This window comes from Malaclemys terrapin, chromosome 3 (assembly GCF_027887155.1).
Source record: "Malaclemys terrapin pileata isolate rMalTer1 chromosome 3, rMalTer1.hap1, whole genome shotgun sequence".
NCBI lineage: Eukaryota > Metazoa > Chordata > Testudines > Emydidae > Malaclemys > Malaclemys terrapin.
This window is the reverse complement of record NC_071507.1, coordinates 62,551,747-62,568,802: the sequence shown is the minus strand read 5'-3', so window position 1 is coordinate 62,568,802 and position 17,056 is coordinate 62,551,747. Positions and strand designations below refer to the sequence as shown.

Genomic DNA, 17,056 nt, shown 5'->3' with positions numbered 1-17,056 from the left:
AGGCAGCGTGAACCATTGCATCTCCATCTGCATCATGAGGGGCTTAGAGGCACAAGCAGGCTGCCTTGCTATGCTCCTGAGGGGCATAGAAAGTGCTCTTATCCGCCAGAGGGTATCTGGGGCACAGTGAGCAGCCCTGTCTGCATGCGGGGAGGGAGGGAGTCACAACAGTTGCTCTGCTTTTAGGAAGGGAATCATACATACAGGTGCTTTCTGTCATTCCCCAGCAGAGGGCAGTCATCACATTCATTGGCATTGCCACTGAGCCCTGTGAAAATAGTTAGTTCTGACCCCTTCTATTGGGGCCAGGGCTGGGTATAGGCCCCACAATAAAGCATGGACCTTACCCTGCTTGGCTCTTAGCTAGGAGCTGTGCAGTGTGGGGGAGCCAGCGATAAAAGTATGAAAGGGAAACATGCAGGCTGTGTCTGGAGGACCTTCCTGGCACTTAGCTGTGAATTGCCTGTCCAGAGAAGAAGGCCCTAGGCTGGACAGAGCCCTGGGGGATGTGCTATAGGGCCTAATCCTGCCTTGCTTTCCTTGGGAGGGATTAGGTGGAATCTACTGAGGCATCTCCCATCTCTGATTTCTTTGCTGATTTGAAGCCTCACTTTTATCCACAGCCTGCTCTAGACAGCTGCTTCTAGCAAAAGCCTATTGGAGAGACAAGCAGGGGTGGAACTGTGCTGGCTTATAGCAGCTGGGCAGACCAGAATGCTCGCCTGCTGTCAGCAGCTTGTGCTGCAGCTTCTCAGCATTCAGCTAAAATAAATCTGTAGCCCTTGAGATTGTGAAGGAAAAACTTAAAATCACGACACAAATGTCAGCAATGCCTGAGTCTGCAGAGAGCCTGATACAGGTGCTCTAGGACATGTGAACTGCCCCCATTCTTCTCAGTGAAGTGTTAATTATGATGCAAGGTGAGGAGAGTGTAAACGTCAGCCTTGTTAACTATTTCACTTCAGGTTGAATCATGCAAGAAAGGAGAGGGAAGATCACACTGAAGATCTGCACAGTGCACTGTGAGTGGTGATGCTAGTGGATGGAACCCAAGCTGTGGCGGGGCTTGGGAGAAGACTCTGACATATTCTTCCCTGGAAACAAACCAGCCTGCATAAAAAAACCAGGTTAGTTTCCCAACTGCCCTGCCACCTCTCCCTCACTTTCTGTTCAAACACACAAGGGCCAAGTTCTGCATTCAGCTGTCATCCTCTGTCAAGGAGATATTCAACCAGCCAGCCAGCTCCCCCGGCTCTTTCACACAGAACCTCTAAGCTTTCAGGTAATAAATGTGATGGTGGATCTGCCATACCCCTGGATCCCTGACTCAGCCTGGTAAAGTGAGGAGGTAAAAATAAAATAATGCATCACCCCTGCTCTGTTCCCCCTCCCCAGAACCTAAGGACACACCAGGCGTCTGCTGTTGTTTCTTAGGTTGGTGTTTTTTAATAGAGACACTCGTATTGTTTATTTTTGTCTCCAAATGAATCATCAACAGATGTTAAAGTCTCATTTTTCACCCAATTCCTAGGCCCCTGCTTGTGGGTTTATTTCCCATGGTCAGTAATCGGCTGGCAATTGAAATAGTTCCAGCGCCACTTGTGTATTCCTTGGGACAGCTGATTAAAATACACATCCCCCCTTCCCCTTTTTTATAAGAACAGCAGTGAAAAGGCCGTCATTTCCGGCATCTGTAGGGACACGCAGAGGGTGATTCTGCTCCAGATCTGCCCTTTCGTCATGGCTGTGCCCTGAGCCCCGCTCCTTGCCACCCACCACCCCTCTCTGTTTTTAACAAACTCTCTGTTGATTTCTCAGCAGCCCCTGATTCTCAGTGCTATTCACAGCTGGTGATTTAAGCGGCTGCATCCATTTTTGAGGTGGGAAATGTCTGTTACACCACTCAACCCATTTCCCCCAGAGCCAGGGCAAGGCTAGCATGTTCCAGTTTCAGGATCAGGGCAGGAGCCACTGCTGCCGGCTAGTGCTTGATCCACTATGGGGCTCCAAAGCTCTGCGGGGCTTCAAGGAGGCAGCTGCCCTACACTGAATGTGGTAAGTGAGCGTTCTTGCCCATCCAGCAGCTGCGTCCCCGCTACTGTCTTCCCCACTGCAGCATGGCGTGCTCTGCAGTGCACGACTAGTGGTGTTAAGACCAGGTGTGCTTGGGAGACTAGATTCTGGGACTCCTGACTGGCAGTGAGGGATTAGCTCAGCAAACTGGCCCCAGGTGTGCTAAGAGATCCTGCGGCCGGCGAGGGTTTCCCCAGGCCCAAGGATGCAGACCATGGCAGAGTGTCTTGCTTGGCTGGTTTTATGGTCTTGTTTTCGTGTTAATGGGACACTAATGACGCAAGTCCTGTGCTTCTGCCTTTGTTCTCGCAGAGCCCTTTGCAGCAGAGTGACCCCTTGGCATCCTGCCGATAGCTGCCAGGCCCCGAGAGCTTAGAACAGGAAATCCACTTGGAGAAGCCCTGAATGGATTTGGTGCCAACAGGTGCCAGGTTGAACTCTGCAGATGGATGGCCTCTATGCACAGAGTAGGGGACTTGCCCAGGCTGCTGTAGTGTTCCTCATCCCTGCTCTGCAGGGACCCTCTCTAGACAGGAGCTCCATCTTAGTGGTTCCTTGGCCTCTGCTGAAACTGCCAGCAAGTGGGCCAATAAGTGCCATGTTGTGCCATGGACACATGTTCACCGGGAACTGGGCTGAGAACCCACCAACTCACTTCACATGTAGGCCCTCGAACATCTGTCAGAAGGGGACAACTCAATCACCGCTGACCGGAGCTATAACTGGAATCAGCAGTAGCTTAGAGGATAATGGCTCCTTGCTCCCAGCCTCCTATGCTCTCCAGTACCTTCTAAACTGAGCTCTGTTTTGGAACAAAATGATGGAGGGGTGACCCCAGGACTTCTTGGTGCCAACTGGCAAAGGGCATGGGAATGCATAAGAGTTACAGGCTTGTGGTTCCCCATTTGTAAGTGTCTATAGATCCCTGTCTCTGCTGCTCTTGTCTATAGAGGGGAGGGAAGCAGCCCCAGACTGTGTTACAACAGCAATACTAGATTTTGCCTGTGCATTGGGGAGCAAGCAGGCCTTCACTAGCAAGCAAAGTCTAGTAGCTAAAGAGGTTTGGAAGTCCGGATGCTTGGTTCTTTTCCAGGCTCAGTAGGGGAATATTGTCATGTTGTTAGAGTGGGAGACTGATACTTTAGAACTCCTGGGTTCTGTTTCCAGTTCCGCCACTGACTCATTTGTGTGACATTGGGCAAGACGTTTCATCTCTCTGCGCCTCAGTTTCTCCATCTGTCGCCCCAGGGTAGTGCTCGTACTCTGCATGTTATCGAGGGGTTGTGAGGGTTAGTTAATGAATGGTTGTAAAGTGTTTCAGATCTCCAGACAAAAGTTTCTATATGGGTGCAAAGTGTAAAGGGTTCTAAACACACTGAGCTCATACAAACATTGACCAGCTCCCAGGGCCCTAGAAATCAAATATTGGCCAACGGGAGAAAAATAAATCCTGAGATGATCTGGTGTATTGCCCAATGCCTAGGGCAAATCCTGTTTTCTGCTGCTGCCCTCAGAGACAGGTGTTTGTTTTTTCCCTTTGGATTTTGTTATTTAAGTAGAAGACACTGAATGGCTGAAAACAAATGAAGCTTTCATTAAACATTTTGCAGGAAATGGGATGTCTAAAAGATCATGTAGCACATTTATTTATGGAGTTAAAAAAAATAACTGAAGGGGAAGGAAACAAATGGCCCATTTGTGAGGAGTTTTCTGTCCAACGCTCCACACTTTAGAAGGTTTCGGAAGCTCCAGTGGGCTGGATCATGGCTCTGGTGCAAGCGGGGTTGGCATGTAGCTGTGCCACCCTAGAAGCAGTGCAGGGGGAGGTTTTAGAGTGGAACAGCATCCTCTTTGCTTCCCCCGTGCTCCAGATTTGTTGCTGGCCTGTAGCAGAAGCAAATTGTGATGGCACCATGAGGATTCAGCTGTGTTAATGAGACCATTACAGGGGCCGGAACCAACACACTGCCCTGCCCCGCCCATCAGGTCAGGAAGGAATAGTGGGCACACCGCCCCCAGTTATGCCTGTGTGTCTTCCCTAGGGAGGCTATGCAGGGATATAAGGGGGGCTCTTACTTCCCCTTAGACTCCAAGGCAGTGGTTGTAATCCAGGGCACAGTTTAGCTCAATGTGCGGTAGCTATAATTTGTAAAGTTCTCAGTGCTGATTCCTGCACAAAGCCCTGGTTTTCTCCAGGATTGAGCAAAGGTACTTTAGGTTTCTGTGTTTGTTCCTGCCAAATAGCTTAGACGCAATGCTGTGATGGCGTGTGAATCATTTTTGTTTTTGTTTTTGTTTTGGTCAGTGACTGAGATATTATTGGAAAGGTATTTGGCAAGACCGTAGCTGCTCAAGCCGGGGCTCCTAGCTGCGTGTGGATTAGGTGGAGTCACAGGATACAGGGTGATTCATCTGCCTTGTAATGAAAACCCTGCCACATGAACTGCGAGTTACTAATTACGCTTCAGATCCAGGGCTACTTAACAGAATTAGCGTCACCTTCTTCAAATGCACTCCTGTCTCGTGTGGTGATGGGAGTTACGCGACAAAGGCAGCGATGTTCGTAAATATCATTGAGCGGATCCTGCCCTGAAATGACTTTCAATTCACCTAACTGAGTGAAGCCTGCTTCAGTTCTGCCATTGGCAGTTGCCAGAAGTTGTCGTTGGCTGGGTGGAGTTTAAAGAAGTAGCCCAGCTGTTTGGGTTTTCATTCTTGGGTAAGTTCTCCTAACAACACTGACTTGCTGTCAAGGCTGCTTCCCCACTCTGAACTTTAGGGTACAAATGTGGGGGCCTGCATGAAAACTTCTAAGCTTAACTACCAGCTTAGATCTGGTCCGCTGCCACCATCCCAAAGCTAATTCCCTTCCCTGGGTAGCCTTGAGAGACCTTCACCAATTCCCTGGTGAATACAGATCCAAACCCCTTGGATCTTAAAACAAGGAGAAATTAACCATCCCCCTCCTTTCTCCCACCAACTCCTGGTGGATCAAGATCCAACCCCCTTGGATCTAAAAACAAGGAAAAATCAATCAGGTTCTTAAAAAGAAGGCTTTTAATTAAAGAAAAAGGTAAAAATCATCTCTGTAAAATCAGGATGGGAAAATAACTTTACAGGGTAATCAAACTAAAAGAGCTCAGAGGACCCCCCTCTAGCCTTAGGCTCAAAGTACAGCAAACAGAGATAAACACTCTAGCAAAAGGTATATTTACAAGTTGAGAAAACAAAGATAAACTAACACGCCTTGCCTGGCTGTTTACTTACAAGTTTGAAATAGGAGAGACTTGTTTAGAAAGATGTGGAGAACCTGGATTGATGTCTGGTCCCTCTCAGTCCCGAGAGCGAACACACTCCCAAACAAAGAACACAAACAAAAGCCTTCCCCCCCCCCCCCCCCCCCCAGATTTGAAAGTATCTTGTCCCCTTATTGGTCCTTTGGGTCAGGTGTCAGCCAGGTTACCTGAGCTTCTTAACCCTTTACAGGGAAAAGGATTTTGGAGTCTCTGGCCAGGAGGGATTTTATAGTACTGTACACAGGAGAGCTGTTACCCTTCCCTTTATAGTTATGACACTTGCCTACCTGCCTTGCAGTGCTGTTGTAGCCGTGTTGATCCCAGGATATCAGAGAGACAAGGTGGGTGAGGTAATATCTTTTATTAGACCAACTTCTGTTGGGGAGAGAGACAAGCTTTCGAGCCACCCAGAGCTCTTCTTCAGGTGGAAGCACGAAAGCTTGTCTCTCTCTCCAACAGAAATTGGTCCAGTAGAAGATATTACCTCACCCAAGGCCCTGCTCCTGCAATCAGATCCACGGGGCCAAGGGTTTGCCTGAACAGATCCAGTTGCAGGATCAGGGCTTCTGTGTGCATACAGCACTTTGAAAATGAAAACTGCTATGTCTTTCTGTCATTTCCTACATTGTGCTGGGCTTGTGTTTCCTAGTGGCCACTGGTGGCTGCTGTGCGATTTGGCACTAATGAATTTTAAGCCTAGAGACTCTACTGAAGGGAAATTAATTCCTGTGCTTGGAAGCTCTGGCGTCTCTTGCAAAGGTCTGTGAATGAATTAGATTATGTCTGTCGAGCACTTTGAAGCTTGAAAGCACTAAATACTATGTTGATTGTGAACCCTTTGGGGAACATGGTAGGATATCGACGTCCGGTCCTGAAGTAGAAATTTCCTATAACATCCTCCCAGATGGAAGTGGTGTCTCCCTTCCCCTTGCATTCTGACTGTTCACATCCCTGAGAGCACTCGCTTCCTGAAATTACAGGGGCACAAATAACAGCTTTGTGGATGACTTGCTCAGAGTGTTTGTGGAATCTACAGCAAATTGTGACCTTGGATTTTTGCTTCAGTTTACAGTTCTGAGCCCTGAGTGCAGAGGTCTCAAGAGGACATGCGGGGCCTGATCTTCAGAGGGGCTGAGCACCCATAGACTTCAGTGGGACCTACTGGTGCGTCTCAGACCCATTGCGCTTGAAACAGAAGGCATATTAAGTTAGAGATCATTAACTCTTAGGTTCGCTGAAGCGCAGGGGCAAGTCTGTGTCTGATCTTGTTTGTTTCTGGTGGTTTCTGAGTCTTTTTTTTAGGTTCTGTCTGTCTTTATTCCCACAGTAAGATTTTTCCCTGACAGAGTTCCCATCACTCAGGACATGTCAATCTAGAGGGGAGAACGCTCTGAGAAGTAGGCTATAGGACAGGCTCCATACACTCCTGGCAAGATGGGCCTGAATTCTGCAGCGTGACCCCTTGATTCTGCAACGTTCTGCTGTAGCAGACGTGAGATTCATTAAGAGCTTCATTTACATGAGAAAAGAAGGCTTTTAATAACTTGGATCTGAAATGAATAATATCCTCAGATCAGCAGTCCCTGTGTTGTTTATTTTGATATTCAGTTTATTTTATGCTGTCCCCACTTAATTTTAATTTGCCACACAGTTTTATATTAAAATACATAACTGTATCAATGGAGTAGTCAAGGGGCAGCTGTGGAGGTGGTTTGATACTGTGGGATAAGGACATTTCCTTGGTGCCTCTGCTAAAATTATAGCAGTAAATTAGATAACAATGTTGATTTCTAATTTTATCATCACTAGGTCTCAGAGTCAGTGCCTCATTGAGGTGAATGGGTGGTTCACCCCTCTCCGACCTATTGTTTCAGGCTGTTTGCATATCCAGGCATCACTGCTTTGGTTACATTTGGATCATATTTTCAAGGCTTTTTTGCAACTGTAAAGGCTACAAACATATTTTCTGTTCTTTTCTTTTTTTTAAATGAAAGCGCAGTGCTGGAGCATGATTCTTCAGCCAGGGTTGGATTCTGGAACATATTTCACAGCTGCAGAAGTCTGACTGCAGAGAGCAATCTTGCCCTAGGAGATGGAGAGGCTGGGATCTACTGGAGGTTTTTCCATCTCTAATTTCTATCACCATCTGAAGCTGACGAAAAGTTGGATGGGTTTTTTTTTGCATGTTTCTTAATAACGTAAGACAGCTGCAATAGCGGGGATTTGGGGTAAGCAGTTGCAGTTGCAGTTTCCGTTTCCTGCCATTGCTGTTGGTCTTGTGACCTCATTGTCTAGCTGAGTTACACATAGGAAGGGGTGCTGTGTACTGAGAGCATATGATTACTTTTGTGTGCCAGTTTCCAGGGCACGAGCAGAGGTTGCTTTTATTATAACGGTGTGTTTTGACCCCAGTGGCAGGCCATCTAAGTCTGCAGACAGGTAACTTGAAACAATAGCTCTCTAGGAGTAATGACTAACCTATGGATATGGGGTAAGGGGTTAACCCTAATGATGATTGAATACAAGTATCTTTCTATTGTGCATCCTGTAGGGTCAACCCGTACAATGGCAAAGAAAGAGGTGGACAAATTGGAGAGTCCAGAGGAGAGCAAAAAAAAAAAAAAAATTGGTCAGAGGTTTGGAAAACTTGACTTATGTGGAAAGTTAAAAAACTTGGGCATGTTTAGTCTTGATAAAAGAAGATTGAGGGAGGGACCTGAGCTGGTAACAGTCTTCAAATATGTTAAGGGCTGTTATAAAGAGGACAGTGACCAATTGTTCTCCATGACCTACCTAAAGGTAGGACAAGAAGTACTTGACTTAATCTGCAGCAAGGGAACTTTAGGTTAGATAATAGGAAAAACTTTCTGACTATAATGGTAGGTTAAACTCTGGATTAGGTTTCCAAGTGAGGCTGTGGAATCCCCATCACTGGAGGTTTTTTAAGAACAGGTTAGACAAACACCTGTCAGGGCGGGTCTGGTATACTTGGTCCTGTCTCAGCACAGGGGGCTGGACTGGATGATCTCTTGAGGTCCCTTTCCCTACATGTCTCTGATTCTATAATGCATTTAGATTAGGTGCTAAGTGATATTTCTAACGGGGATGGCTAACTCAGTTTAAGAATACACCTTTTCTTCTAGTCCAGACATACAATAAGGGGCAAGCCTCAGCAGAAAGGCCTTTGCCTAGACTAGGTTTATGATGTGATATTCGCTTGCTGAAGTCTGACGTACACATATTTGGGCGAGGGCTGTGTTTCGTTTTACTAATATAGTTACACTGGTGCAACTCCTCCTGTGGATGTAGTTATGTTGGAGTAAAGGTGCCTTTTACCAATGTAACTTATTCTCATAAGGAAGGGGAATAACTATACTGGTCTAAAGCATATTTATACGCATATAGCTGTGTCACACTAGGAGGTTGCACTGCACTACCTGTACCAGTATAGTTAAAGTGATACAATTAGGGTATGTCTATACATCCAGTGCTGCAGTGGCGCAGCTGTACCGATACAGTGTCGCTCAGCGGGGTAGAATAACATAAATGTTGCCGACATAGGCTGTAACGTAGACATAGCTCTGGTGTGTAACCAAGGTCTAACTAGCCCAAGGCACATTTCTTTTAACACATTAAAATTGCTTGAATTAACGCCGAGGCCTAATTTACACTAGGAACTTACATAGGTATAGCTATGTCTCTTAGGGGTGTGAAAAACGCAGGTGTAGACAGCACTAGGCTGATGGAAGAATTCTTCTGTCGATCTAGCTACTGCCTCTCGGGGAGGGGGAGGGGGGAGGATTAACTAAGTTGACGGGAGAACCTCTCCTGTCGGCAGAGGTAGTGTCTTGTCTACACTGAATGCTGCGTGCAGCTGGTGCAATTGCTCCTCTAGCATTTTAAATGTAGACATAGCCTTAGTCTCTCTGCCCTCCAACGTGTGCTAACGTCACACCTTAGCTCTTTGTCTAGACAAAGTCTGGGACAGAGTGAGCATACGCGTTTCAGTGCTTTGGGAAATGTATTGCAACATGCACCCAGCCTGGGGACAGCCAATGTGGGACGTCAGCCAAAAGCTGAACTGGTCTGATGAGGTAGGCAGAGACTCGCACCGGGGAGGTTGTGCGTAGAGGGTTGGGCTCCGTCAGTCCATGCCACTTGGTTTTGAAGAACAGCGTTCTGAAGCAGAGGAAGGATGGTTTATTGGGAGCCAGGAATCCTCTGCCCCTGACTCACTATGTGACTTCACGCACGTCATTGTCCCCCTGTGTGCTATAGTTTCCCCATCTGCAAGCTGAGGAGCAGGATACTAAACCACGCAGCGGGCCTGCAAAGCTAAATTCACTGATGTCTGTAAAGTGCTTTGGGATCCTCACATGGAAGGGGCCAAAAATGGGCAGAGCAGTCATTATCGAGTGATGCTAGAACAGCTGTTTGGAGTAGCAGCGACTCTGAGAAACAGTTCTGCTCCTGGTCCTGTGCATTCCTCTCCCTGGCTGATGCACGCTGGGGACAAGGATGAGAAAATAAGCTCTTTGCCCCTTTGGAGGCTTCTTGCTCCTCTGCATGGGGCTGCAGTGGAGGTGGCAGTGCTGTGACCCTCGGGATCCTGAGCTCAGCTGGGGAATAAGCCCAGGAGTAGCAGGTGAGGGGGCAAAGAGCCTGTTTTCATGCCAAGGTCCCTGTGCAGCACACAATGAATGGAGAGGAGGAAGCCAGCTTGATTCCCAGCAGAACTTCTAGGAGTTGCCGGTGGCTCACGAGTCTCTGGAATGATAAATACACCCTGGCATCTCCTGGCTCCTGCTGCCTGTTTAATAGGCACCCAGGACGGAGGGGGGTTTATTGAAGAGGAGACGGGCCCTCTGCCAAGGGCTGTGGTGCCTGGCAGACAACTCAAGAGCCTTGTTAAGATTCATCCCCAGCCCCTAGCTTTGGAAATATCCATGACCCACTTTGGGCCCTGGGCTGGCTCCTGAGCAGAGGAGACTGCACCTGGTGCCCTGCAGAGGGGAAGAGCAAAGAACCCTTTAATGGGTGGGCAGCAGAGAACAAGGGCGGGGGTGGTGCCCGCCAGAGAGGAAGGACTGCTGGTTGGGAGGAGGAGCGGGGGATTGAACAGCTAGGGAGGATGCCAGCCATGAAGCGGAGAAGGGATGGGTTGGAGGGGGACAGAGGAAGGTGCCAGTCTGGAGCAGCGGTGGGGTGCCAAGGAAGGAGAGGGTCGAGGGAGGATATCTGGGGAAGGAGAGGATGGGGAGGAAGGTGCCGGGGGCAGTGAGGGCACCGGCCTGGAGCTGAGGGAACAGGGAGGGCGCTGGGCTGATCCTGGGGAGGAGAGGAAGGCGGGCAATGGGCGTGGCCGGGCCAGCCCGGTGGCTACATGTGGTTCCCACCACCACTTCGGCGCTCAGCAGCAACGCGGGAGCGGACAGAGAGCGCGGCCACGCGGAGCCGTCCCGGAGCAGGTGGGTGATGCTGGGGCACCGACCCCCTTCCTGCACCGCCGCCGCTGCTGCTGCTGCCGCACCGGGACAGGCGGGACTTCAGCCGGCGAGGGGCGGACTGCGCGCTACGGGGAAGCCGAGTCCCCGGCTCATCCGCTAGTAGGAGAGGAAGGGCACCGGATCCCGGTGGGGGCGAGGGGGTCTGATCCGCCTGCCTGGTTCGTGGATAGGGGGGGGGGGGCGAGCTGCTCCTTGCCCAGCACGTGGATCCCCGGCACTGGCGATGGGACAGCGGGTGTTGCGGTCGGTGCCCGCCCCCCGCCAACCCGCTCCCCTGTCTCTCTCATGCCAGCCACGTGTAAATCTACTTCCCGCAGAGGCTACCGCCGCTGTACGCAGCTGTCTGGTGCACAGCCCAGGCCGCCGGCGCGGGGCACAGCCTGCCCCATTGCTGATGGTCGCCCCAGGCGTTTGTGGAGTAACAGAAGCGGGTACTTTCCTGGCCCTGTGTGTCCCACTTCTCCACCGGTGCCGTGGCTTGGACGCATGAATGTCCCGGGCACAGGAATCTGGCGGCACGCAGTGAACTGGGCATGAGTGGAGAGGTGCCAGTTGTCAGTTCCCCGGAACAGGGCAGGTCGGTAGAATGTGTTTGGAGTGTGTTTTCCCCCAAAGCCGAGCAAGCGTCATTAATCCCTGCGGCGCTGCTCCCTGTCAGAGGTGGAGCTGAACGTCCCTGTAATGGTTATTCCTGGGGCGGTGGGTGAGGGACGGTGGTGGTGTCCCACCTGCACCATGCAGCCCGGCCCAGATGCGGGACTTTACCATGTACAGCCTTGGCATTGGGCAGGGTGGATGACTTTGGTGCCCACAATGGGGGCGACTGTTTGGGGCTGCTCAGGTTACAGCTCTTACATCTGTAGCACCAGCCAGTGTGTGCGGCACTTTACAAACATGCGGGATTAAGGCAAGGTCCCAGCCCCGAGGAATATACAGTCTGCGTGGGCAGATCCAGCCCAATAAGGGAGCAGGCAGTGCTGGAGGGGAGGTGGAAGAAGGAAGCGCTGAAGGAGGTTTGGTGTGTGGGACTAGGGAAGCTGCTGCATCCTGCTGGCTGCGGGGAGCTACAGCGCTCTCTTTGTAACCCCTTTGTCTTACATTGATTCCAGTGGGTTTGGAAGGCTCTTGTGTAAGAGGAGCTGGAGGGTGGGCTGGGGTAGCTCCCTGTATCTGGCCGTGCTGCCTCGTCTCCTGCACTCCCCCTGGTTAGTGGTTGTAGGGAGGATGGCCAAGGTAGGAATTGCTCTGAATGGGGTGACAGGACACAATGGAAATTTTAGTGAACATCTCTTTCTTTTTCCTGAGAGTGACAACTGCATTAATAGTGAGTCTGATAGGAGCAAGACCAGAGACAGTCACACTGGACCCTGCGTCCACCGCTCTTTAGTAGACTTTACTGAAGCCAGATAGGGGCATCCCAACCTTGCTGGGCACTAGTGCCAGTTCAGCTGACTAAGATCTTAGTTGTACCAGCCATTGCCCACTGTCTGCCTTTGAGTGGGGCGCCTTCAAGCTGTGAGTTGGGGGTGGTGGTGACCAGGCTCTGGGGCCTGGCGCTGAGACTCATCATTTAGGTCCTGGGTAAATGAGCCTCGACCCCCAATCCCACAGCTGGTGGGTTCCCTTAGCTTAGAGGCATGCAAGTCATCCAAATGTCACAGCTGGGATGTGCTTCCCTTTTCATCCCGAGCAGCAAGCTGCCTCCCTTGAGCTGCCTTTTCCAGCCAGCTCCCTCATTGTCCAGGGTCTATGCCAAAACATGACATCTCCGGTCTCTCTTGTGCTGCTCTCCCGTCTCTGTGGCAGCAGCCAGCTCCTGCCCTAAATAGCTTTGAGTTTCTCAGGGCTTGTCTTCACTCAGTTAACTTGGTCCTGCCATGAGGGCAGGGGACTGGACTCGATGACCTCTCGAGGTCTCTTCCAGTCCTAGAATCTATGAATCTGTCCACACACCCACGACCCTGACTGGAGTGTGACCTGTTGGGGTATAGGCTAAAGCTTGAGTGAGCAAAACTCATCAGTCGCTAACGTGACGGCTCTGTAATGTGGATGCAGGCTAGATCCACCAGTGCATTCCCACAATTCACTGGGAAAGAATTCAAAGAGCGGCTCAGCTTACTGCAGCACAAGGAGCCATGGGAAACAGCCCCAGCAATCATAGGGCTAGTCTACACTACAAAGTTAGGATGACCTAGCTAAGTCACTCCAAGGGTGTGAAAAATTCACTCCCCTACGAGACGTGTTCAAGTTGGCCTAAGCCCTGGTGTAGACTCTGCTAGGTCGATGGAAGAATTCTTCTGTACATCTAGCTATCCGCCTCTCAGAGGGGTGGATTTACTGCAGTGATGGAAGAACCCTTCCCAACACTGTAGTAGTGTCTACATTACAGTGGTCTGACTGCAGTTGTGCTGTTGTAGGGTTTCTAATGTAGGTGAGTGAATGCAGAGCCAGTGAAGATGTAGCAGCTGGCATGTTATGTCATCGTGTGGCTGCTGTCTCTCAAGCTAGGCCAACTCGAGAGGGGTAACTTGAGCATAAATCACTCAAGTTAGCTCTGCAGGGAAGACAAACCTTCAGAAATAGGAGTTGGGTGAGAAGGAATCTGCTTCAACCCACTCAGCAGGGCTGGGATCCCAGGCACAGGAAGTGAGTAGCTTGGGTCTTGCAAGGTGTCCCTGGGCCTCCTCCCCTTCCCAAACTATTTAATGAGAGGAGGAATCCTGCCATGAGGAAGTAATGCTAGTACCTCATTATCTTCTGGGTGGAGGACATTAATGAATTTGCTAGCGTTTGAGGATCAGCATTATTGTTCGGTCACTTGAGGACTTGGCCTGGCCTGGCCTTACTGTGACTGCCTGGAAGCCAGAGCACATGGAGCAGGGCCTCCTACATGCAGTCCAGAGTCTTCCACCTTCTGCAGTTAGCCCCACATCCTAGGTTGCCCAAGGAGGAGGGAGCTACTGGCTGTGACGGAAAGGGGAGCCTTCGGGGCTACGGACCATGGACTGCCAAGGAGTTGGGAGCTGGGGCTTTCAGGTTCCCATCAGCTTTCCAAAGAGCCAGGTGCTGGATGGGCCAGAGGGCAGCAAACCAGAACCCCACCTGTCTTCTGTGGCACCGTCAGTGAAATGGAACCATCTTCCCAGAAAGCTTAGATTTTGACAAATCAGCATTCTGTGATGGAAAGCCAGTCCCACAGATCATTTCTGACCAGCTCTAGTTGGGAGTGAAGTTCACAAGGTGGGGAAACAGGGATGTGCAGAGGGAAGAGAGGAGAACACACAGGCAGGGGAGAGGGAGAGAAACAAAGGAGGGTGGGGGGGAAAGAAAGAGAAATGAGTCAGAAATAGTCATGGCTCTAAAGGGGAATGTCTTCTCCCACTGAGTGATGCTGGGCAAACAGCTGATCATCACACAGCTTGCTTAGTACATAAGGGCATGTGCTCCCCTTCATCTTTGTGCAAACCATCCCTGGGAGAGCATTGTCCTAACCTCATACCCCAGCCCAGAATTAAAATGGAGTTCACCCTTCTCCGCATTGAGTTAACTCCTTTGCCACAGACCTCGCAGGCCGGCACAGAATCTGAACTGTGCCACCTTGCCTGGCTTCTCCGACTGCTTGCACTGTTCCAGCTGGAAGTGAGATCTGAGTGTGCGCCAATAGCTCACCCTGTTTAACTGCTACAGGCAGAGCCCAGCTGTTTCCATCCACCCTGGAAGCCAGATAACGCAGTGCTGCTGCGGGACGGTCTAGTCCCTACCACTGGATGGAACAGGAACTTTCTGTTCCATGAGTCTGCCTTCCAAAACAGCTCACCCTGAGATCCCCACCCAGAGGAGATGGAGATTCTCCCAGGGGCCTCTGGATTTGCTGCAGCATGTCTCTATCTCCCCCACCAGCCTGTGGTAGAGATTCCCTAGAGAAGCAACAGACACTCCATCCTGTGAGACACTTATAACTATTCTCCAGGGGAATTTTTCTAGACCATGGAGACGCATCCTGGCCCTCTCTTCCTGGTCTGTGCCGAGCTGGGAGCACAGGAGAGCTGCCAGTTCTGATTTCCAACTAGCTGCGTCTGATTCTGGCGCCAGGGTGAAGGCAACGCCTTTTTCTCCCTAGAATGTCTTGCATCAGAATCCAGATGTGAGTTTGATGCCATTTCATCAAACTGTGAAGCCAGCTGCTGTGGTACTCCCATGGTATTGCTCTGTGCATTACACTGGGATTTTATTCTTTTTGGAGAGCCTAGTGCTATGGGATCTCCCATCCCTTATTTGGTGCCTGCAATAAGTCTGCAGCTCTCTCTCTGACAGTCACAACCCCATCAGCTCTCCGACGCTAAGGAGTGCTCGTTGTAGGCGGAGGAGGACTCATGTGCCTGACTCTGTATGGGGCAGGCTTTCTCAAAGTATGGAACTCAATACCCTAGTGTACGTTAGGGCGTGCCATGCTGCCGAGGGCCCTGACCATTTGTGCTTATTAAAGATCTCAAGGCATTTCCGTCAAGAAGAGGAGCATTATTAACCCTGCTGTTTTGCCCAGACTGAAATTCAGGCAATTCGACTTGGTCTCTCGAAAGTCTCCCTTCCAGTTCTGGTTGTAAGTGGGACTCTCCTTCACTGCCTGTTGTGCTGTGTGTTCTTAAACACCGCCCGATCCCCCTGTCCCCAGTGGTGGCAGGAAAGGAGGTGGTTGCTGGATGCACTGCTGGCAAAGCTGGTTGGGAATGGATGCCGCTGTTATTCCAGCTGGGTAGAGGGAGCGATGTATCTCTGAAGCCTGCCCAGGGTGGTGGCTAGTTGGGCTGGTGTCTCTTCCTGGGCAGAGGGAGGGGAGGCTGCAGGGCACAGATTGCTCCCCCTTGCTCTTTCACCAGGCCCTACCTCTGGGCTTGCTCAGCCTCAACTGATGCAGACTTTCCACTGAGCGCCCTGCTCTCTGGCCAACCGTCCCGCTCCTTTCTGTGGGGCTGCTGGGTCTGAAGGGCAGAGAGAGATTTCTCCTTTTTGAATTGCGAGCCCAGAGAGGGGCTCTGTCTGGGTTGTGAGGGGATGGCCAACCCCAGTGCTAGGGCCTCACTATCAATTCCATTGGATGGGGTCCCTCTGATGCTGATGGAGCTGGAGCTGCAGCCTGGTGCCGAATGTAGCTTCCGCTAGGAGCTGCTGACACCAAGCAAGCCCTGCAACTCCCTGTGTTGGGTACATCCTCCAGGACCTGACTTCCAAAGAATTGGAGTGCTCTAAGACTGTGAGAGAGCAGAGCACAGGAAGTAGATCCAGGAGCTGCTGATCCTTTAGCCTGGCTCTGGCACCTTCTCCCTCTGTGGCTCTAGTACAGTCTTTGTTCCTTCTCTTCTCCCATAAAGTACAATCCAGGCCACTCCACTGAGGCATCTCCTCACCCCAGCCCCATCTAGACAGACGCTGGCCAATACCCGTGTGAGCCAGTTTCCTTTCTAGGCTGGAGTCAAGGCCCCTGTGGGATCTTTGTAGGAAGTGTAGCCCACCCTAACATGGCTTCGGTGCATGCTGGAGGGGGATCATTTCTTGGCGCTCTTCCAGGGCCAGCCAGCTGAAACGCATGATGATCTCATTGGCGTGGCCACCCTCTGTTATTCCCGGCACCTCTTGTCACACCAGGAGGGCTGCCCTGATGCAGTAGACAGCAGGATTCCGCACTGGCTTTTGGAGCAATAATGATCTTTGGGCAAAGGCCGGACCTGAAGTGGGGACTGAGCTGAGCCATTTCTGATTCTCCCAGAGCTGGGGGAGGCTGGGCCCCATCCCCTCCTGTCAGTTACTCTCCACTGTAAACCCTGTGTCTGGGGCTGAAAGGAACTTTCAACAGAGATAAACTCCAGCCCCACTAAATCACTTTGCTGTCTAAACAAAGACAATAATCCCCTGGTGACTCCCACGGGCGCGTGTGCCAGAAAGCTATTCATTAGGCAGGTTTCTGCCAGTGGGCCTTTTATCAGTCTTCCCAGTCCACAAGCATTCCAACACGTATAGACAGTAAAGACTCTGGAACAGGCTCTAGTGAGACTCTGAGCAATCTCCGGGTGGGTCAGCCTGTGCCCAGGGAGGAACTGGCCTGCTCAGGCCCCCTCCTCAGAAGGGAGGGGCTCATGGCCTTGCAGCTGTGCGTCTGGCTAGTAGTGCCTCCCTCCTGTGGGA

General features: G+C 50.9%; 1 protein-coding gene and 1 long non-coding RNA gene across 9 annotated transcripts in view; one reads left to right on the top strand and one right to left on the bottom strand.

Moving 5' to 3' along the window:
* Positions 1 to 17,056, top strand: part of SLC29A1 (solute carrier family 29 member 1 (Augustine blood group)) — a 57,792-nt gene that overhangs the window by 14,593 nt on the left and 26,143 nt on the right. For 4 of the 8 annotated variants that reach the window (XM_054022951.1, XM_054022947.1, XM_054022952.1 and 1 more), the window contains exon 2: positions 966 to 1,127. The gene's annotated coding sequence lies outside the window, so the exon portion shown is untranslated. Of the gene's footprint in view, positions 1 to 965; positions 1,128 to 1,199; positions 1,283 to 4,378; positions 4,793 to 6,434; positions 6,534 to 10,757; positions 10,838 to 17,056 lie in introns of those variants that run through there. The other 4 variants (XM_054022949.1, XM_054022953.1, XM_054022956.1 and 1 more) reach the window with 4 other exon arrangements.
* On the bottom strand, positions 3,695 to 5,423 carry LOC128834329 (uncharacterized). The gene is made up of 2 exons (XR_008444401.1): positions 5,341 to 5,423; positions 3,695 to 3,957 (listed from the first exon to the last, which is right to left on the bottom strand). It is a non-coding gene; the product is annotated as an uncharacterized LOC128834329 (long non-coding RNA).